Source organism: Ambystoma mexicanum, chromosome 8, assembly GCF_040938575.1.
Source record: "Ambystoma mexicanum isolate Mex_15411 chromosome 8, UKY_AmexF1_1, whole genome shotgun sequence".
Classification (NCBI taxonomy): Eukaryota; Metazoa; Chordata; class Amphibia; order Caudata; family Ambystomatidae; genus Ambystoma; species Ambystoma mexicanum.
Window position 1 is genome coordinate 1125986705 of NC_090929.1, and position 23740 is coordinate 1126010444.

At 44.4% G+C, this 23740-nt stretch overlaps 1 protein-coding gene across 4 annotated transcripts in view; it reads right to left on the reverse strand.

The window, feature by feature from the left end:
* WDFY4 (WDFY family member 4) overlaps positions 1-22044 on the reverse strand; it is a 1820746-nt gene extending 1798702 nt beyond the window's left edge. For all 4 annotated transcript variants that reach the window (XM_069611160.1, XM_069611162.1, XM_069611161.1 and 1 more), the window contains exon 1: positions 21645-22044. The gene's annotated coding sequence lies outside the window, so the exon portion shown is untranslated. The remainder of the gene's footprint in view (positions 1-21644) is intronic.
* Positions 22045-23740: the final 1696 nt, after the last annotated feature.

A 23740-nucleotide genomic window follows, 5' to 3' on the forward strand; every position in this document is an offset into this window, starting at 1 on the left:
TCCGACGTTATCTAATGAAGTTGCAGATTGAATTCCAATTACCTTCAGAACAGGAGCGACTAGATGATGGATTGCAAACTTGTCACTCTCTTTCAATCTGTTGGTGGCCCCATTGAGGAAAATATATTGGTCTTTCATCTCAACCATCAAATACCTGCATTCTTCATTTTGTTCCCAGACCCAGCAGCACTACATGCATTCCTGAAGGATTGGTCTCAGATCGGGTGTTATGCCATACCTCTCCCTTATCCATAATAGCAAGATATACAGTTCGAATATAGAGGCAGCAGGCATCCCTAGTTCATCAGACTCCACTTTGAAAACCACATGTTTGCTTTAAAGACATTCTGGTGCTAACTGTAGAGTTCCCCAGACATCTCCTCTCCCATCCACATCTGTTTGAAGCCGCAGGGGCGAGGATGGGGAAATCAACCACACGACCTGGCACTTCAAGGGCACATCTTTCTCATCACTTGGGGGATTTAATCTCTTCCTGGTCTTTCCAGGGATTTTCCGAGGATGCTTTCCAAGTGACCATGAACTCCTAAACCCATTCGACTTCATGGTCACGATGGGTGTGAACATTGATCCTGTATCAGCACATCAAAAAGAAGCAGTAAACTTCATAGTTCCCTTATTCAAGAAAGGAAAGGTCAACCAAACGTTTAACGGCTTTAGGTCTGCGAGATCAGCAGCCCTTGTCCTACTCGACCTCCATGTTGGTTTGTGACATATCTTTTTTCCTTTAAAAAAAACTGTTATGGATTTAAAAGTGTATTTTTCTTTGCTTATGGCTAATTGAAGTAAAAGGAATTATGCATAATAGTCTCCTGCTTGTCTCTGATAGATCCTTGACCCTAACCACGGTAGTGAGGGTCATTGGCCACTGTGATTGATGACATTTTGTCACACAGTTCTGCTACTGTGCCTGCTAGGCCAGGCTGAGGCAGGGTTCTCCACACAGAGGTGGTACAGAAATGCACACAGCCAAAGGGAAATTCAAAGGGAAGGGTCCGGAAGAACAAATGAGATGGGACAATGTGACACCTTGCAAAGTCTTTACATTTTGCACTTGTAGTATGTTTCCCCCACCCCATTATGAATTGCGCGCACCCGAGTGAGTCCCGCTTTGCCGCAGACGTTTCTGCACGGTTTTTGGACTGGTTTCTAATTACGGACCATGGCTTAAGAACTATGTTCCCCTCAAGGTGAAGACACTTATAAGGACATAATAGCGGGACATTAATTATATTTCATGTACACTTACACCCCTTTTCTCTCTGTTTAGGCTGTATACCTCACGTTGTGGGAGTTTCTATAAAACAGAGCATGCGCGCACCCAAGTGAGTCCCGGAGAGTCCCGCTTCACTGCGGCGTCACGGCTGCGGGACTCTCCGGGTGTCTCAGCAACAACAGAGGCTGGTGTAAGCAAGTGGGGGGAGAACATGATTCGTCTATCTTTAAAAACAGGTATGCCCGTGCGCAGCCCACTAACGAGCGTGAAAACTGGGCGTGCAGGGAAACCCAGTGAGGCCACCCTCACATGCTCCACTCCAAGAAGGAGTGGATCAAAGCTTAATGCTGTGGGAAATGCAGACATTCACAAATTTTGTAATGGCTCGCTGTCTGCGTTACGTGCTCAGGCTGGGATTACCCCCCGAAGCAGCCGTGGGACGGGAGCTCCATGGATGGAAAAACTGCCTGTGTCAACAAAACCTGACGCCGCCCCTGATAAACCACGAACATGGGAGCAAAACAAGGGGGTGGGTGGCCCGTTGCGTGATGGGGGAGTGCTCAATAACAGACATGGCATTACTGGACTCAGTCCCTGCAACAGGGATGCTGCAGCAGGGCTTAGCTGTGCCCCAGGAACGGGCAGAGGATGGAGGGGATGTCTTGGTAATAGATTTGGATGATAATGACTGTTTTTTCTGATTACCTCCTTCCTGAAAATGTATCAGCCTCACCAGTAATGTTCTCTGAGAGCAGTACAAGTGACTCGCTCTCCGTGAAGGAGGCCCGATATCGATAAAATCTTCAACCAATAATCAAAGTATGAATACCTCTGTGATTATACAGCAACCTGATAATGTATGGGGAATTGCGTTACACTCTATGAATCTTGCGCTAGCCTCAATGTCCAGATCCCTGAATGCATGTGAACAGAAATTAATTGTGCAGAGCGAATGCATGGGAAAAATCATGGAGTGGCAAGTGAAGAATGTAAGTCAAACTGTTAAAGTATTTGATAAGAGAGTGTCAACAAGTGAGTTGAAGGCCCCTATGAGCTCAGTGGCATCTCAAATGGAAAGTGATGTAGATAAAAGTAAAACCTGTGGAAATTACCCCAATGCTAACAAAAACACCAATGTGGTTAAATCAGTAATCCCATGTTTTGTTGACATAATTTATGAAAGGTTAACGGGAGGCTTGGGTCGGGCGGCTGTGGGCAAAAACAGTCTGCAAAAACTGCCCTCTGACAGTGAGGTTGTGTTACGCGAGCAAGTAAATGGTAAGAAGGCGGTTAGGGCTGAGACACCTGTTAGCCAAGTAAATAAAAAAGATAAGGGGCAGGGAAAAAACTTCTAAAAAACTCCCGAAGAACCAACAAACTCTGAAAAATATAGGGAAATCTTCGGTAAAAGAGTTCTTTAAGGTGATCGCTGTCCCAAAGCGTACCACTAAAGCAGCTTCACAGGCCATTAAGCAAAAATATCAGGTATTGGCTTTGGAGAGAAGAAACGAGCCTTTGAACTTTCGCCCAGTCCATGCATTGGAATATCTGCTATTAAACAATCTGATGGAGGAGCTATCAAAAAAAGATGGCGACGTGGACAAAGATTTAAACTCAGAGGTGACCCAAAGGGTAAAAGCTACGCCTAAACCGAATTGTGATTCAGGGGTAAAAGATCCATCCCTTGATGTACAGTGGGCCGAAATTCAGAAAGCTGTCGATGCTTACATGGCAGAAGTAACTCCAGCCTTACTAATTCCGCCGCCCCAAATGAGTTCAACTGGAAGCGTAAATAGCCATCAGACGCCTGTTAGTGTTCTGTTCCGCTGTCAGACAGAACTATGGGGGCAGCAAGAGTTGATCCGGGTAGAACTACATCTGATAAAATACCCCAAGTAAGAGGAGGGACCATGGAGCCCAAGAAAGTTCTGGGGCCGGCAGCCCCCTTGGGGTGGGGTCTTTCCCTTCAACCCCAAGATCATCTGATACAAAAAGGAAATATCAGGGACCTCTCACATATGTCAGGGGCGATTATGTCCCTAATTGAGAGTGCCCTGAACAAAATGCAAGGACATAACTCACAACAGAGTGTCTTGTCTCGGCTGATACGATCCCTCACAATGAAGGAAGAGCTTATAAGCCCCCTACTAAGAGCATGCCTGCATCGTATGCACTAATTGTGGCTTGTAGGAGGCCACTATGTAGACAATATGACCTAAATAGGCAGGCAGTGATGGCAATCTTTTCCGAGATCCCACAATTAGATGATGTTGTGTCATCTGATATGGCATTAGTTTAATTCTCTGTGAAAGGTCAGCTAAACTCAGTAAATTTGTGGTTTAAATCTAGAGTGGTGCAAAATCTAATCTGGCAGGCCAAAGTTGATCTATATGCCCTGGGTTTTGTTCTAGCAATTGTGCCAGACCGAATGTCAAGGCCGAACACTCCTAGTCATTACAGGAGTATGCAGAGGGGTGGTATAGGGGGAACTAGGAAAGAACTGATATCACAGCTCAGTTCAGCTTCTGGTACGAGTAGCAGTATGAGAACACAGAAGTAATGTGAGGGAGGGGTGAAGCATATCACCCTTGTAAGTTGGAATACTAGGGGATTCAGCCACCTCATAAACAATGACCATAGTGAACTGAGCAATTGGAATCTTGTACTTTTACAAGAGATGTGGCTTAGCGATGTCCCTATTTGGGATAATCATGAACTCCACCTGAATCCCGCAATTAAACCTATGGTAGGTCGCCCCATGTCTGGGATTTGAACAGCGATGAAAATGGGTAGAGGGCTGACCTCGAAATTGTGGGCTATGCAAATATATGTTGTTGGTGAAAGTAATGGGCGGTAACCAAGGATATGCAATTTTGAATATTTATTGCAACCCTATTGCCATGTCGGACGATAGTTTTTTTCAGGACCTAAATTCAATTCTAGATCTGGTGGTATTGGAACAAAATGTAAGAGCATTAGTAGTGGCCGGTGATTTAAATTTAAACTGCCTGAGTGAACTCGGTAATAAAAATAAAGTAAGATCTAGAAGGTGGGCCTCCTTAGTGAAAGCCAGAGGACTGATGGCTTTTAATGGGACGTTTGGAACAGATAACCCCCCAGCTGCGACATGGCAAAAGGGCGAAAGTAGTTAGACCATTGATTACATCTATGTGAACAAGGCCTTGTGGCCGGCAGTTACAAACTTTTGTGTGTATAAATCTGATGCAAGTGACCACAATATATTGAAAGCAAAACGGGGGTTGGCCCGACGGGGGACAGAAATGACCCAATGAACTTGAAAGGACCGTGTGCAGTGAATGCTGGAGGGAATAGACTTATGGTCGGAGAATGATGTAATCAATTTGGAGCAACTGTTGAGACTAGGTCTGCCTGATTATGCTCTATTGGCTGGGAACATTAGTAATGTACGATCTGACTTAATTCAGGTGTTTCAACAATAACCCTGCAAAAGGAAGCAAATAACATCACATATCCATGTCTATGACAAGGAGTTGAAAGAAAGGAAAGCTAGATTTCGCGCGGAACTCAGATCTGTCCAAAAAGAACCTGCTAATGTCAGAAAAAATGTAACCATTAGGCTGAGAACTTCCTATAGAAATTGGGCGTGAGGCCACAGTGTTGCTCTGTTCCATGAGGATGGAGTCAACATGTTAAAAATATTAGCGGGCAAGAATATTGCGAAAATGTGCTCTGCCATAAATTATTCTGTTGTTGCTCCACAACTTGTTCTGCAAGCGACCGTAGTGCAAACAAAGACTTGGGTTGCCCACTTTTCTCATCTCTATGCCCGTCCGGCCCCAAGGGAGATATCTGAATATGCCAGCCCTTTGCTGGCTTTCCATTTGGACTTTGACTTAGCTGACATCCTATTCCTGATCAACACGGCAAGTAACTCAAAGGCAAGGGGTCCTGATGGCCTCTCTAGCTTTGAGCTCAAAAAACATCCTGAATTATGTGTATCTATACTGTATAAAATCTTTTTGTTAATAAATACAACTCAGATGCTGCCCAGGTCATGGACTCAGGCGATTACTATCCCTATATATAAAAAGGGGGATAGACAAGATCTGGGCAGTTATAGACCCATCCCTCTGCTCGATGGATCCGGGAAATTGTACTGTCGGTTAATCTTGAGAAAATTACAGACATAGGTAATGAGTAAAAAAACTAACAGATCCTCTCCAAACAGGTTTTGTAAAGTGCCCTGGAACTATTCCAAACATATTAACACTGAATCTCATTAAAGCCCAGCAGGCTGAACGAAAGCAACCCCTGTATATGGGGTTCATTGACATTAGAGCCGCTTTCGACTCAGTTGATAGAGACCTGTTCTTAAAATTGGAATCGTATGAGTGCCCCGCTTCGTTTCTGTCATTAATAATCTTGTTCCACTCAAAAACATCAATGAGAGTGCGCATCAGCTTAGATGGGAAGCTATCACCTGAAATTGAGATCCAGCTTTATCTAAAAACAGGGCTGTACATTGGCAGCATTTCTATTCAATTTCTTTATTACAGATTTGGGACACAAATTTGTGAACTGGAAGGGGGATGCCCAGAGGCTTGGTGATCAGAAAATCCCGTATCTGCTATATGCGGACGACCTTGTGCTTTTATCCCAAACTCCACAAGGTCTACAACTTTTGCTGGCAAGGCTGGTGGATTATGTCCAAGCAAATAAACTGATGATTAATGTCACCAAATCCCAAATAATAAGTTGTAGTCCCAACTTGGGGCCTAGGAGCCTCCTCCCTTCTTTATCATGGACAATTCAAGATATTAAATTGGCAAGGGTGTCCAATTACAAATACTTGGGGGTTGAGATCTCCAATAGGCAATTCAGGTGTGAAGAGGCGGCACCAGGCATTTCTTAGTCTCGCATTTTCATTAAAAAATTTGGGAAATTCTCCCTGAAGCATGTTGTGTCCTTCTATAAAATGAAAGTGGTGCTGATCATGTTACATGGTGTTGAGGGTAGGTTGCTCGATAAACATCAGTGCTGGGAGGTGCTGGAATCAAGGTATTCGAAGCAGATTCTAGCCCTACCCAATACTGTCCCGATTGCGTTTATACGCTATGAATTTGGGCTGCTATCCCTCTATTCACAGGCTGTGTGGAGACAATTTGCCTTCTTCCGCAAATGTCTGCTGGGCGTAAAAAGCGGAACCATCCTAAAGGTGATTGGTCATGTTTTGCTAAAATCTAGAAATGTATTCCCTAAGACATGGCAGAACTGTGTGTTAGATTACCTGGCTGAGGCTGATGTGACACTGGAACTGTTGATTTCGAACCCGGAGCGCGCGAAAGAGAACATCTTTCAAGCGGATTGGGCTAGGAATGCACCCAATATAAAGATTTTAATATCTGATCTTTTGGAGTAAAGTGTCATGGAACGATGGTGCCGTACTTAGTGAAATGTCCATCGCCAATGATTCGGGCTGATAACCCAAGGTTTAGATTCAACCTATGGGGTACCCGCGACGTCCTGTGTAGGTGGAAATTGATTCCTATGGCACGAAATTATTGCAGATACTGCTTAGCAGCGGATCAAAGGGAAACCCTACAACACCATTGGGTGAAATGTTGTGCTTTAACGAAGGTTTGTGCAAATACTTTGATAATGTGTTTGCTATCCACACTGAGGTTGCAAACGATCAAATATGGCAATTGCTGTTCTCAAATCCAAGGAAGAGGGTACAGATAGCGATAGTGCAATTTTTAAAAATGGTAATACCACGTGGAGTAGAAACCCAAAAAGATTCTGGGAGTCAACACTAATATTACAGATAGGTGGCGTACTTATCCATCTAGATGTGGTTCAAGTCAAAGGTTATGTATGCCTTGTGATGGTAGCTTCTCACGTGGTCTTATTTTTCCATTCTTTCGTTTTTAAGTTAGATGGGTATGTAAATGTTTGTGTCGGAATGGTATTTTATTGTAAATATGTGTTATTAGTATTGGGTCAATCTATGTAACTAAATGGATGAAGTTAATCTGTACCCTTGTGTTATGACTAGTTGGAGCGAGAATTTGTTTTAGTTTTATGTATAGCTAAAGTTATATATGGTAAATGATCTTTTCTTTTGTATGTGTATAAATATTTGGAAAGTTGCGCTGCAACTAAACCAAATAAAAAAAAAAAATGTAAAAAAAGAATTGCGGCCTACAAATCCGAGAATGTAGAGTTAAATTCAAAGGCAGTCTCAAAGCATTGTCTATGACATGAGGCCACTTGTATCTAATAGAGCGAGCCATTCCACTACCCAGGGAGATTTAAAACTGTACTCCTGTTTAATCAATCATTTGCATAAGTTTCATACAATGGGCAGGACTGTCAATGGGGAACAGCTGGTGGCCTTGCGCATGGGTAGCGGGATGCTGCCCATCGGCGGAAACCCACGTAGGGACCGAAGGATTATGTGGACACCGGGAAGTTGGCCCTTGAGTGTGGAGTCGGGAGTATAGCCCCGCGATTGATTTACAGACTGCTCAAACTAGAAGAATAGGGGGCCGAAGGCAATTAGCTGCCAATCAAGGAGCCTAATAGAGGGAGATTAGCATACGCAGCGTCCGGCGATCATGTGATGAATTGGTCTCATGGCCTGGGATACAAGATAAAAGGACGGACTACAGAAGGCAATACAGGTAACCATGATTGGCCAGAAGTTGAGAAAGACGCTAGCCGAGCAAGTCAACGCGTTCGAGGGAGACGAGTTAGAAAACCGAAATTTCGGAGCCTGGAAGGAACGGACAACAAAAAGAGATAGTAAAGGTAAGTACAACTAACGGGTACAGGTGATGGCTGATGAGACACAATATATAATACTACAAATAGTAAAACAGAGTACTTTGTGTGTTTCTTACCACTGTAGAGAACAGTTGATGTGGTGCCTGGGGCAAAAAGGGAGGATTGGAGAACGGTGTTCCAACCTACCAGCGAATAACATCGCAGAAGCTGCTAGTAGACCCTGTGTTTAGGACCCAGTTCTACAATAAGATCAGGTTAGTATGAAAATATCTAACACGTTATTTTGCGAGATGGGGATAACCTACATAAATTCTAACGGGGGAATAATAGATATTCTCCAAAGATAAACAAGTGTCTTGTTGCTTTTCAGGTCATAAAAACGGAGGGTGTTCTAAGATAGCATCCGTTAGCCGACCATCTAGGTTAAGCAAACAGAGCCATTTCTCCGAAAATCTAAGACTTAGAAGATTGAGAAGTCAAAGTGAATAAAATTAAGGTAACAAAGATATTTCAACCCTAGGTAATTAATATCTAATTACCGGGTAGACATGACAGACAACAATTGGTTGTAACATTATGAAGACCATCAAGGTTTCTTATAATATTTAAAGAGTGACCTGCGTATACCAAATTGGAGAGACGTGTTGTCCTACTAACTGTGTAGAAGGAGTTAATTTTTAAAAAAATATTTACTCCTTAGTGCTGGCAATAATGACAGTGGGTGGTATTAGAAATGTAAACCGGGAGGAGATTCGAACACTAATATTTGAATATCCCATTCTTGCTTCCCATAGCTGTCCGTTTGATGGTGAGACCTCATGGATTGATAAATGGAACCTCATTGACAGTGGATCCCTAGAAAGAAAATTTGATAGGAAGACAAACAAAATTGTACATCGAAATGAAATGTGGTATAAAAAAGTTTTTACCCCTGAAGTATTTTCTAGTGAGCTGTATGAATAGTGTATTAGGAATGAAACATGTCGGGTATGGTTTGAATGCGGTATGAAAGTAAGCATGGGTGGTGTTAATACAGAGTGAAATGCTTTATGGACTGTGTTGCACTGCTCTATGAGAGAGGGGAACAAATAACAGATCCCTATGAAATTTGTAGGTCGATAAAATAGTTAAAAAGTGTATTACTACATGTTATTAGATGTGCATTGTGAATTTCAAAATCATTTAGATTGATGTATGTTTGTAAAAAAAAAATTGCATGGAGAACCCCTGCAATTATAAATAAGTAAATTGAAAAAAAGTGTTTTAATAACAATGTATTCTAAAAAATAATAAATAACTATTTTTGATACAAATTGGTGATGTATATGACAATATAATGATGGTGAATCATATGTAAAAAGAGAATAATAACCAAAAAACGGCAGTGGGGAAGCAAGTGACCTTATAAACATATTGTATTGTTTAAGTACCAGTTCGTTGGAGGGCTGTTTATAAGTGGTCGGTAAATGAAGTACCTCCGGTCTCTTGAAGTTAGATTGTGAGTGCCGTCAGTGCACACATTTGAGTAAAAAAAGTCAAACATAGGGTTTCAAGTGTCATTTTTATTTATTGCTCTATTTTTATCTGTAACCTGTGTGATACACTGCATTACCAATTTAATGTATTCGTATTATTGGAATGAAATCATGTTTGAAATGGGTATCAGGGTGAAAAGACAAGAACTCAGGTGACTTTGGGAACCATAAAGAATGTCCTTCAGGGTGCATTCGGCCCACGGGCCGTATATTGTGCACCACTGCTGTACAGCTATGTAGAAATGGCATATGAGGAGGGACACAAAGCTTATAGGTATTGTGTGCCCACGCTTTGACTACCCATGGCCATTCTAATCCCTGTGGGCAGTCCCAAAACACATCCCCCTGGGATCCTTTTGAAGTACCTCTATCAAACAGTAATGTCAAACATTGTGCTTGGAGTGCCTTACAGAACTTTTTCGAAGCAGTCTTCTGAGAGTTAATGACCTAATTGGGGCTGAAAACACGCTTAACCAGGTCTGCCTTCAGCCACTTGATTCATCAGAACTGCATGTGTCCATCACTGAAGTCCTGTTAATAACATGTTTTGGCTTGTGTATAAATATCAGGCACTGCTATTAGATGCCCCGGTAGTCGCACCATGTTGCAGCTGCTACCATCCATTGCCAGTTAAAGGATAGTTCCGGGACTTTTTTTTAACGAGTTAGACCTGTATTGTCGCGTCGTACTCTGTCTCTCACCCTCCTATTCTCTGTTAGCATGGTTCTCTTTCTTTTCTGCAAGTCATGAAAGACCTCTGAAAATGGAATCTGCTGTGTACATGCCATTCCATTTGAGATGCATGAATCCAGTCGCGTTTTTTTTTACTTTCCATTCTGGGACTTGTAGTCGCGGATTCTTCCATTACAAACCCTGTGCTACAAATTCCAGAATTCAAAATTCAACCCCGGCCTGGATTAGCTGGATTATTTGCTAATGAAAGATGATTGCATTGAGAGGTATCCGAATTGGATGAATCATCCGTTCCAGCGCTGGTTTGTGAAATGGGCTGCCTGCCCGCTCTTGTGTCAGGTGGTCAGTAGTGGTAGCTGTCCGTAGGGTCGCACTGGCTGGACATAACATTGTCTCTGGCAACATTGAAAAAGTGGCCCACAGCTGCAAACGGCATCTCGTTACTTTTGTGACCGGGTGTTTGAATAATGATGAAAATTGTGCATTTTAAAGATATTTATTCAGCAACACTGGTCAAAACCACTAGCCACATGGTGAAGTAACTCATCAAACTGGCCACTTTGGCCAAAAAGTGACACACTTTGACCCAAAAAACGGGTCCACACCAGCATTTTGCGTTGTCGGTTCGGGCATTGGTCTCTTGCCTTATAGGCCAGTCCGGGCCTGGCTGTGCCTTTCAGTTCCTGGGAATGTGGCGCATTTTGTGCTGCTGTGCCGTTTTTATCCCTGTATCAGGAAAAGGCGAATTGTCGCAATATTTAAAAAAACGAGCATTGACAATGCCAACATTTTTGCTTTTGTGAAGGCATTTCCCAGGCACTGCCGCAGTGGTATTAAAGGATAGTTCCGGGACTTTTTTTTTATTGTCCCTACGGTTCGGCCATGTGTTTTTAAGCATAAATCGGTAGATCGTAGAAAACTTTCCTATGGACCTTACCCGACTTTTCGTCCATTAACGCACTCGAAATCAGCCGCCATTTTGTGATAATCCTATCATTTCCCCCCATCGACCTGGCTCACCTGCGTTTGCGGCACTAAATCATAACCCCCCCCCTGAAACAGACTTTATCAAAACATTCATATTCCCCGCCTCTATCCGTGACGTGACTGTGCTGCGTAGGCAAACGCGCCCAGGCGTCTTCTACGCGACTCCACACAGAACCCGGAAACCAACACAGATCAGCTCACAACACAGCGCGCCACAATTCGGAATATGAAACTGTACTTTTAAATCAAACCGCAAGATTGTAAATTTGGTAAAGTACATTTATTTGACATCAAATGTTTAGAGAATATTCAGCGATTTGCATTTTATTTGCTCACGTTCCAAAAAGTTCGTTTTGAGGCACGCGATGTTCCTTTGCTGTACACAGGGTCTTAGATTATCTCACAATACAGCCCCTGAGCCTGACATCAGCAGACGCGTACCGCCCATTTCCCAACGCCAAAGCACGTTTCGTGTCAACAATCGCTGCGCCTCAGCTAATGAAGTGTCGCCATGGAAATGGCAGGACGCCTCTTTCCTCAATAAGTATAAACACACCGTTTCACAACACACAGCAGCAGATTTTCGATTCCATTACTCTCTCTGTGTTACTTTGAGTATTCTGTGACTCGTTTCTGTGCTCTGGTCAGCTACCTTCACCGCTTCTAGGCCTTGTGAACACCTGTACCATCTCTGTAAATTATTTTACATTCTTTACCACACAATGGCTACAATAATGCCGTATATGTACGAGCCCGAGTACACCGAGGAGGAACTACTGGAAAGGCAAGCACGCGAAAACGATGGGGATTCGGACGGCAGTTGGGAGGACCAGTCAACGGATGAAGAGCCTGGACCATGTTGCATGGACGGCGTGTCCACCTGGTGCACGTGCAATCGGTGCGTGCTAATGCCAACTGAGGAGGAGAACTGCTGCTGCCGTGAAAATTCCGGGTGCTTGGCCTACATTTCGGAAGGCGAACCAAGTCCGCAATGCATCACCGAGCTGCCAGAGTTCAGGGAAGCCTGCCTCTCACGGACCGTGTTGAGGATGATGATGGTGCTTATGCACGAACTTCGCGGCACTGTTCGTCCGCGTAATCCGAGTAACGAGTAAGTATACTCTGGTTGTGATGTCAGTGATGCCACTACTATTTCATGGTCGTCTCCCACATATAAAATTACATCTACATATCATTCGAACGCATGTAAATTGGTTCCATATTGTGCATTTTATAGATAGAATTTTTTTCAAAGCAGAATGACATTTTTTACCTGAATCGACATTGATAAGAAAGTTTTGTCATTTTAATACAGTTTGCATCTTTCTTTTTCACAGGTGGTACAGGCTGGTGGCCTATCGTTGCTTCACTTGGTGGCTTCACGGGAGGCTCGGACACCGCGTTCGGAGAGTAATACCTGCCTGTGCGGTACTTGCCATTAGACAACATTTCCCCAGCGACAGTGGACAATACCGCGGATTTTCCCTGGATGTGCTGCAACCGGAACTTTACAATGTGTAATGTTTATTATTTATGTTCAATTGAAATTAAGATCTAAAATAAAACCCAACATATATTTTAACAATGGTTGTTTTGATTTTTTAAATGAATCTAGTGTGTCTCCATCCCGGCCTTGCCTCCTCCCCCAAAAATACTTACCACACCACTTTGTTCAAGCGTTGGCAATAAAAGGCCGTTGGATTTTATTGATACAAAACATGGTTATAGGTAAATAATCAATATGGTTGATCATAATAAATCATCCTTTTGGGCACCGGGTACAGAGATAACCCCCTCTGGCCCGTGCCGCCTTGCCATCACAGGCCAGCCTGCTGCTGACTAACTGCCTAGGCATCCAGGGTCTCCAGGGTGAACTGCACCCATATATTCTCCTGGGAGGGTGAGGTATTTATAAACTCACCCCCCTGCCTTCCATGTACTAGATCCTGCAGCCTGCCTCTTACATGCAGTTAGATGGCCTCTCCTTGGTGAGGCCCTGCGGCAAACGAGTCTTGTCTGCACGACCACCGCCCCAATCCACCCCCCGCCCTATCAAAGGCAGTTTGCACCGGGGTACTTGCGCTGGCAAGTGGAGCTGTCAGGGAGCGATAAAGGCCAAGAGGTGCCAAAGACCATGTACACTTCAAAGTGGTCTATAGAGCATGGGTTGTTGTTCTCATGTCTACCTCCAGACCCCGTGTCTCCTGCCAAGCATCCCCCCTCACGCTGGACGCCCCCCTGCAATCCACATAAGTGTGTCTCCATTCACGAGTCTTCCTGTGTCTTGTCTGCACGACCACCGCCCCAATCCACCCCCCGCCCTATCAAAGGCAGTTCGCACCGGGGTACTTGCGCTGGCAAGTGGAGCTGTCAGGGAGCGATAAAGGCCAAGAGGTGCCAAAGACCATGTACACTTCAAAGTGGTCTATAGAGCATGGGTTGTTGTTCCCATGTCTACCTCCAGGCCCCGTGTGTCCTGCCAAGCATCCCCCCTCACGCTGGACGCCCCCCTACAAACCACATAATGCCACGACATACACACGTCATTCATTCACAAACACACCCCTGTTTCGAATTCTTTATAACCCACTTCATATTTCTAATGAGAACTTCTTTGCGCTTTGCTAGTCAACCCGTGAAAGTGCTGGTTATCTGCTCTTCGTCTCTGTGAACTTCCGTGACCACTTCGAGCAAACTCGTCAGTTTGCAACCTGTGAACTGCTCCCTGTTCTACGACAAGAAACTACTCTGATCCCTGCATCTAACTGTTTGTTTGTCAATGTAAGGCCATGTACCATAATCATTTTGCGTCCAATTTTTTAATTTATATCTATTTGCTAGTAGTCATCAAATTGCATCCATGTTTTCTTTTCGTTCAAGACAGTACATGCAAGGAACTAGTCACATGTTCCGAGTTTAGTCAAATTATTTTTCTATTTTTTTAAAGTTATTCAAATACTTATCCGCATGTGAATAACGTGTATAGTTCCAAGAACCAAAACGAACCTTGCATTGAACCTTTTGTGTGTCATTTAATTTTTTAACACATTGGTATTCATAGAGAATTGTTGATCTTTACTTTTCAGAACTTTCCACAATGCCTGCCTGTTCCATTGGCGGTTGCCCTTCGAAGACCCATAATAAATCTGAAGGTACTATAATGCATGTTTTCCCTAAGACAATAGATCAGATAAGAGAATGGGTCCGATATTGCGGATATCCACCGTCTGAGCTTGAAAGTAGAGTCCTAGAAGACTTTGCGGACAAGAGGGGTGATCGATACCGCATCTGCAGCAGGCACTTTAGCTCAGACATGTACTCCACATCATTGCTAATAAAGAAGAAAACACCGCGAGCGACGCGAAAATTGCTCTCAACCGCTATTCCCACTCTATTCGTCCACATCCCTCCACTGGTGAGTCAAGTTTACGGATTTAGCTCTCGGCCTTGCGGTAGTGTGTAGCATTAGCTAACAATAATTTCCCCATTTATGTATCCACTCAATATGAAGGCGGAAGATTCTCCATCCGTGTCGTTATTGCAGTCATCAGCCACTTCAAGCGCCTATCGGGTAATCTTACTTAGCTATTCTGCCACTAACTTGTTTTAGGCATGTAAATCAATAGTTTTAATTTATCGTGTAATTATTTTACCTAATGGTACACCCTAGTACTCGTCCTCTAGTCTTTGTTTTCAGTTATAATTATTGTTATCCAAAATAATGCAAGTACTGTCTTTCAGGGAGATGCTGAGGAGTCCAACGCATTGACGACAACCGTTGATGTCACTCAGATGCTCGTGGTACGTTTCCGGACAGTTCCATCGATGGAGATCATCAGATCTTGCATTCGTGTAGCGTGATTGTTACACACAATGTTTCTTTCGTTTTTAGCCATTGATATGTCCTTCTGTCGTCGCCCTCCTATGTGTCTTCTTTTTTCAATATTGTGTTCATTACTAATGAAAGTCCTATGTTTCAGGGAGTCGATGGAGCATTAGTCCAAGAAGAAGGGGGAGCATGCAGTTACGGGTCGGCGCAACAGCTTGCAGAAGTGTGCACCGCAGTTACAGCGTCCCTTGATGTTCTTATGCATTTCGAGGTATGGATACTGACAGTTCGATCAAGCGAGATCATATGACGTGATTACATCCGCTATACTTCCTTCTTTATTAACGCAAGTACTATGTTTCAGGGAGATGACGGAGCTTCTTCTACAAGAACATCACCCCTAGTAGTTGATGCAGATCTCTGGGTGGTGACACTTCCAACGATCGAGCAAATCGAATCATATTTAGATATCCATTATTTATTTTAGACAACTGATCATTTGTGCAGGTCTATTTAGGTGAGCCGTTGACGCCTGCACAAAGTTTATGTTCTTTTTAACAAAATAGAAAACCATACTAATGCAATTACTGTGTTTCAGGGAGTTGCTGAAGCGTCATCTTTAATAATATCATCAATGGAAGTCTATGCGGAGCCCGAGGTATGGATCTTGACAGTTCCATCTAACTAGATCAACAATGCGTGAATAATTGTCATTTGAATGTTCTACACAATGCGTTCATTCGTGTTTTGCTATTGAGATGTACGTGGGTATTGGTCCCCAAGTACATTTTGTGTTTTCAATATTATTATACATACTAATGAAAGTTCGATGTTTCAGGGAGTCGATGGAGCGTCAGTGCGTGATGGATGTGCTTATGAAAATATAGTCGTTGCAGCGCAAGAGGAAGTGGAGACATGCACACACGAGTCGGAGCAACAGCGTCCAGATGTTGAAGTTCGAGGCAAGAAAGTTTCAAAGAAAAGAAAGCAAAAGAAGGTTAGTGTCCTGGTCACTATATTATGTTGTTTTTCACTGTTAATAGTTCAATACTGTAAATTGTGTTTAAACTGAACATCCCTTTTCCAATCTGTCCTCTAGTTGCGAGTGGGTGTACGAACTAGATCTACACAGACAGTGAAGCGAACGAGAGATGTTGCTTGTCAAACCTTTTGCCAGGGACTTGAGACTGGAGATGCATGGTGCCAATGGGAAGAATATGAAGTGATTGACAACAGAGCTATACCACCACCAGCCATTGATAGTGAATGTCCTCCTAGTAGTTCGGATGCAGTCGGAGATCAATTCACAGAATCCACACCCGCAAAAACTAAGACCGCGAGAAAGTTGAAGAAATTGTTTTATTCTCCCATCACCGGAGAAGGAACAGATGTTGCAATGGAAGAGAATGAAATGGACGACAATGAAACACCATCAATATCACTGAACATAGCGGAAGACGATATCAGAGATTGTACCTTTAATGTGAGTGACATGTCCTCAACGTTACAGGCCGAACCAGCTGGGATGCAGAGTGACAGTATAAGGAAAGAGGCCAAATTCATTGTATTCGATAGTTGTTTGATTGATATTATTATTAAGATGAAATGTGGGCATTCGGTTGGTGGGGAAGTATGTGGGGAGCCATTGATTAATGTGACTCGTGCAATTCGAGGCACTAACCTTAAAATACATGCCACCTGTACACAATATCATCCGTTCTCATGGTCTGCACAACCCATGCTGGGGCAACTGCCAGCAGGCAATCTATTTTGTGCAGCGGCCGCACTTTTTAGTGGTTCAAGTTTTAAAAAGTTAGAGTATTTCTTTCAGTTTGTGGGAATCCATTTCATTGCGAAAACTCAGTTCTACAAATACCAAACCGATTATCTATTTCCAGCCATTAGCGAAGCTTGGAGAATGGAAAAAATGTCTATTGAAAGTACATTCGCGGGCAAACGGTTCAGGCTAGCCGGTGATGGACAGTGCGACAGCCCGGGATTTTCAGCCAAGTACTGCACCTACCACTTTCAGGACATGGAAAGTAAGAAAATTGTGAGTTCGGTGGTCGTGCAGGTGTCACAAAGTACATCCTCAGTGGCCATGGAGAAAGTTGGCTTTGTAGCATCATTGCAAGAACTACAATCGCGGGGAATGGTGATCGACCTGATAGCCACGGACAGACACGTTTCAATTGCCAAGACAATGAGAGAAGAGTACAAAAATATAAATCACCAATTTGACGTATGGCATCTTGCAAAAACAATCAATAAAAAAATGTCGGCTGCAGGTAAAAAAAAGATATGCAAGGTATTTCACAGTGGTCCAAGTCAATCAGCAACCATCTTTGGTGGAGCTCAAAAACATGTGAAGGGTCGTTGGAAATTCTACTGGAAAAATGGCGGTCAGTAGTGCTACACTGTAGCAACGTTCACCGCTGGACCACAAACCAACATTTCCACAATTGTGAACATGGCCATTTGTCCACAGAGGAGGCACGGAAGAAGAAGTGGTTGATTCCTTCATCACCCACTCACAAAGCCATTGAAAAGATTGTATTTGATAAAACTATAACAAGAGATTTGAGGGGACTCACGGAATTCTGCCACACAGGAGATTTGGAGGTGTTCCACAATATGTGCCTAAAGTACAGGCCAAAACGATTGCATTTTGGTATGGAGGGCATGATAAATCGGACTCTTCTAGCGGTCTTGGCACATAACCACAATGTTGGCCGTCAACAAAGTCGGACGACCGGAACTTTAGGGACGCTTCGCTACAATAAGGCCTTCACTAAAAGAAGTAAACAATGGGTGATCAAACCAGTGTTTGAGGATATGCAATATGAGTTTATTGAGAGACTTATTGTTGATGTCCTAGATAGGCACATACATGGAGTTGTGAACGAACCTGTGCAGGGGACAACTGCATTGCCACCCAACATTGCCTCTGTTCCATGTCCACCTAAAGCAGAGCTCATTGAGAAATACACATCACGGTTTAAATGATTGTAATTTGATTGTCTGTTCTCTCGAGTCTCCTCATGTTGCAGGCCCATTGAATATGTGTATCTATGTAATGTGTAAATAAAAGTGATTGCTCAGTGTACATGCAATGTGTCTCTCCACCCTTGCCCCTCCCTTCACCGTGCAGTAGTGCGAACCACCCGGGTGTCATCTGTGACTTTGCTCTCGAGTCTCCTCATGTCGCAGGCCCATTGAATATGTGTAGCTATGTATTGTGTAATTAAAAGTGATTGCTCAGTGTACATGCAATGTGTCTATCCAACCTTGTTCATTTGCGCATTAAATTAAACCAAACAGTAATATAAATCATTTTTCAAAAAATATAGAATGTCTCCATATTTATGGTTCTCTGGGGCTGCAAAGCACGCAGACAAAATGCAAAGATGGAGTGTAAATTTCAAGTCCTGTGAGATGGCCTTACACTGAATGTAGCTAACTAGGAATGTGTGCTTGTTCAAAGTGAAGGTCAGCTGCTTTGATTTTTTGCTCGGGTGCCGGAATGGCCCACAACTCAGTATAAGGTTCTATTGCTATTCGACCTTGACAGGCCGGGACCATCCCGAAAGACTTCTTTTTGGGGGTGTGGTGCAATAACGTAAGAAACGATAATGAATAAAATTTCAGAAACGATAGCCATTTAATGTTAGTTCATTAGAAGAAATAACGTCGGCATAGAAGGAGTGGTATTTCGGGGCTGCCCTACGCACAGACACAATGGAAAATGCAAATATAATGTAAGTAACTCTTTAGATGAGTTTATACCGCAATTTAATTACTATACAGTAGCTTTAAAGACGGGTTAAGTTGTACTTGTTCGTTCTATGTGGCATATTGTTTTGTACCGCGCACTATCTTGAGGAGAACCATCTCCTTTTACGGAAGCACCTCAAAACCTTCCTCTTTGCTTCTGCTTTCTCTCTCCCTCTCCCCTGCTACAACTGGTCCACTGTCTGCGACCACGGTCCTGGGCCCTTCCACTCTCCACCTGCACTGCCTCCCTGTCAACCCCTGCACTGGGGGACTGTCTCAGTATCCTACAGCCCCCCCTTCCCAGCACTTGTTCTGCACTTACCTTGCACTCGCCACCAGCTGGCCCTATGTATTTATTATTTTATGCTACTTACCTTGTACTCCACTTCCCCCCTCCCCTTCCCCTTGCACTTTTACCTTCCCCCTACCCCTGCACTTGCGCGATCTGAATGACACCTGGCCTAGTAGGATCGTTGTCTGTCTTCTCCTTGTTCCCCCCCCTCCCTGCCTCGCCACGCCTTGAAACACTTGTGTATAGGCGCGTTGCAAATGCCATATTATATCATATCAGTGACAAAGTGGTCCACTGGCGCTCAGGCGGCTCTGAAAAAGGCGGAGGAGAGGGGGTGGGTTACTGGAAATGACGTATAATACCCAGTTGCACTGTCCTAGCTATGAAATAATTTCCCAACCTAATATATAAAATGAATAATTTTAATAAAGATCTGATGGTGAGACTAATTTCATTTTTTATGTTTTTAAAACAGGTACATCCTTCATTATTGTCTGTGTCACGAGTACCAGACACCGGCGGATGGCTTTTACAACCGCCAGTTGCTTCTCCGCGTGAACAACAGTACCACCCTGACCATTTTATGGGACGATCGCCAAGTACAAGTATGCCCTTTCGCGGTACTAATGGCTAGATGCAACATACATACCGTTGTGGTGGCCTAGTGCCTCGTTGTTGGAACAGCCATGCGATTATCAGTGCGACTGAAGAGCTTATTTTATTGTAAACCAACACCCTGTGTACTGCACACGAACATCGCTTGCCTCAAGACGAACTATTTTGGATCGAGAGCAAATAAAAATGCAAATCGCTGAATATTCTCTAAACATTTGATGTCAAATAAATGTACTTTACCAAATTTACAATCTTGCGGTTTGATTTAAAAGTACAGTTTCATATTCCGAATTGTGGCGCGCTGTGTTGTGAGCTGATCTGTGTTGGTTTCCGGGTTCTGTGTGGAGTCGCGTAGAAGACGCCTGGGCGCGTTTGCCTACGCAGCACAGTCACGTCACGGATAGAGGCGGGGAATATGAATGTTTTGATAAAGTCTGTTTCAGGGGCGGGGGATATGATTTAGTGCCGCAAACGCAGGTGAGCCAGGTCGATGGGGGGAAATGATAGGATTATCACAAAATGGCGGCTGATTTCGAGTGCGTTAATGGACGAAAAGTCGGGTAAGGTCCATAGGAAAGTTTTCTACGATCTACCGATCTATGCTTAAAAACACATGGCCGAACCGTAGGGACAATAAAAAAAAAAGTCCCGGAACTATCCTTTAATACCACTGCGGCAGTGCCTGGGAAATGCCTTCACAAAAGCAAAAATGTTGGCATTGTCAATGCTCGTTTTTTTAAATATTGCGACAATTCGCCTTTTCCTGATACAGGGATAAAAACGGCACAGCAGCACAAAATGCGCCACATTCCCAGGAACTGAAAGGCACAGCCAGGCCCGGACTGGCCTATAAGGCAAGAGACCAATGCCCGAACCGACAACGCAAAATGCTGGTGTGGACCCGTTTTTTGGGTCAAAGTGTGTCACTTTTTGGCCAAAGTGGCCAGTTTGATGAGTTACTTCACCATGTGGCTAGTGGTTTTGACCAGTGTTGCTGAATAAATATCTTTAAAATGCACAATTTTCATCATTATTCAAACACCCGGTCACAAAAGTAACGAGATGCCGTTTGCAGCTGTGGGCCACTTTTTCAATGTTGCCAGAGACAATGTTATGTCCAGCCAGTGCGACCCTACGGACAGCTACCACTACTGACCACCTGACACAAGAGCGGGCAGGCAGCCCATTTCACAAACCAGCGCTGGAACGGATGATTCATCCAATTCGGATACCTCTCAATGCAATCATCTTTCATTAGCAAATAATCCAGCTAATCCAGGCCGGGGTTGAATTTTGAATTCTGGAATTTGTAGCACAGGGTTTGTAATGGAAGAATCCGCGACTACAAGTCCCAGAATGGAAAGTAAAAAAAAAACGCGACTGGATTCATGCATCTCAAATGGAATGGCATGTACACAGCAGATTCCATTTTCAGAGGTCTTTCATGACTTGCAGAAAAGAAAGAGAACCATGCTAACAGAGAATAGGAGGGTGAGAGACAGAGTACGACGCGACAATACAGGTCTAACTCGTTATGGTTGCCAGTCGACATTTTCCTTTAAGATTTCAAATGTGTCCATGGTCGGCGGTTGGGTCAAAACCCTTGGATTAAGGGGAGGGGCTAGCTGGCTCTGCCCCTCCCACGGATGGAGCCACATGATGATGACAGTTATAAACACATGATCGAGAGACTTGTAGGAAGTTGTGAAACATGTCTGGGGTTGAGACTTGTCAATTTATCTTATGAATGAAATCACTAACAATTGACAGTTTACAGTTGATTTAAACCTGCAAAAAGTAATTGCGCACGCCCCGCATTAGCAGGTGCCAGCGACAAAGTTTAGCCCCAGACCTGCACGCTCGTGGAAGCTGAACACTCCCCGCAGCACTCCAAGAGAGGGGGCGTAGTTGACCTACCTCTGAACTTGTGCAGTAGCCCCAGTCCGCCGAGCTCAGCTGTCTGCAGTCAGGAAAAGGTCTGTCAGGATTGCGAGGTAGGGTGGGAGGAGCTGCGTGGACGGTGCCGCGGGGTGCACACAGCTGAGCATGCACGGGCACACTCCCTTAGGGGGAAAGTTTACCCATGGTGAGCCGGAGGTATGGATCAGTCTTCCGGCCCACGACACCTTCCTGTTTTTTTATTATTACTTGTGTGTTGCTGGAGTTTGAACTATCGGGCTGGGAGAGCGAGGGAGTGAAAGAAAAGGGCAGATGGAGCAGTAGACGAAGTTCACACAGGCAATAAGAAGCTGTAATGTGAGTGAGGTGAAACTGGGAGGTTCTGAGGGATAGCTGACCTTGTAAATAGAGTGCGGGAAAGAAAGTAACAGCCCCGACGCTAGGGTAAACGGCAAAAGACGCGGGTCCGCCCACCAATTTGCATGACAAAGCTTAACGGCTTTTGCTAAACGGTGGTTTCGCTTCCTTGCTCTGCTGTGATGAGGCCAATAACCTTTTGCTGATAATTCCTCCATTTCCTAATTATATATCGATTGTATGACCAGATGGGTGCACATCATACAACCTTACTGGTAAGGGGTCCCGGGCCCTACTCATTAATGCCACACAAGAAATTGCACACAGAGTCGGCTTCAGGTGAAAGTAAGTAATTCACTGCGGGATGCCGCTTGGCCTTTTATTAGCACACTCCACGTGATCACAGCCGTCCCTGTTGAGAGGAGACGTGCTTTGATCACTCAAACAGGTGACCGCACATTAGTCACAACATCCCATGCCATGATGCCAACGGTAAAAACACAAAATGTCAAGATAAACTTATATAACTTTGATTCGACTCAGCTTTAGAGTTTATCTGTACTTCTATCCTTGGCCACGTGCGCTTCTGCGTTGGTGGGCCCAGACCTTCTATGCCCTCTTCTGTCTTTTCCGCTCTGCTGCCCACAGGGCGCTTGCTGGTGGTCTCGGCACCTGCTCTGACAGGAAGAACATGTCTTCGATATCCTAGCCCTACTCGACTAGGGCTACCACTTCGCCCTTGTTGCTGCTTACTCTTACTTGCCCATACGGACACTTGGCGTCCTCCACGATGAGTGTCATGTTGTCATGGCTCAGGGTGAGTGGCCCCCCATGATTGACACCCAGGAGGCCTTCCAGAAGTTAGAATAATATCCTGCCTTGTGGCACAGGCCACACTGTCGCCCCATGGCCAAGCATGGCCCTCTGTGCAGCAACCCCCTTCCACAGAATTCGCAGTCTCTGGGGTGCTTCATCCTTGCCCTTCTTTGGTGTGGCGCTACTTCCGGCCCCTGTCACCGACCCGACCTCTTGCTCTGGGTTCGGACGGCGTGTATCTCTTCCACTTATAGCCCTTTCATAGCCACCTCCTCTAGGATATGCGCCAGAGGAATCGCTGGTTCTTTCAGGATCTGGGTGCGCAGCCTTTTGGAGCAGCATTTTCGAATTACCTGGCCCTGCAACTCTCAATCATTGACAAATGTGCATGTCGCTGCCAATTGGTGCAGCTGCAGCTGAGTGTAGAAAGTATCAATGGACTCTGTGGGCCCTTTGCAGCCTGTCATAGCTGGAACCGTTCATAGTCCATGTTGACCATTGGGGCAAAATAGTTGGCGCCCCCCCCCCTAAAAGAAAAATACACCAATCTTGAAACACCTAGGCAACACAAACAACACACCATCCACACACATTAAAAGCAAAGGCCCCTACACAACATGCGCCCACCATCCACATGCATGCAGTCACCAACCACACACATTAAAAGGAAAGGCCCCTACACAACATGCGCACATCATCCACATACCATCCACACACATTAAAAGGAAAGGCCCCTACACAACATGCGCACACCATCCACATGCATGCAGTCACCATCCACACACATTAAAAGCAAAGGCCCCTACACAACATGCGCACACCATCCACATGCATGCAGTCACCATCCACACACATTAAAAGCAAAGGCCCCTACACAACATGCGCACACCATCCACATGCATGCAGTCACCATCCACACACATTAAAAGCAAAGGCCCCTA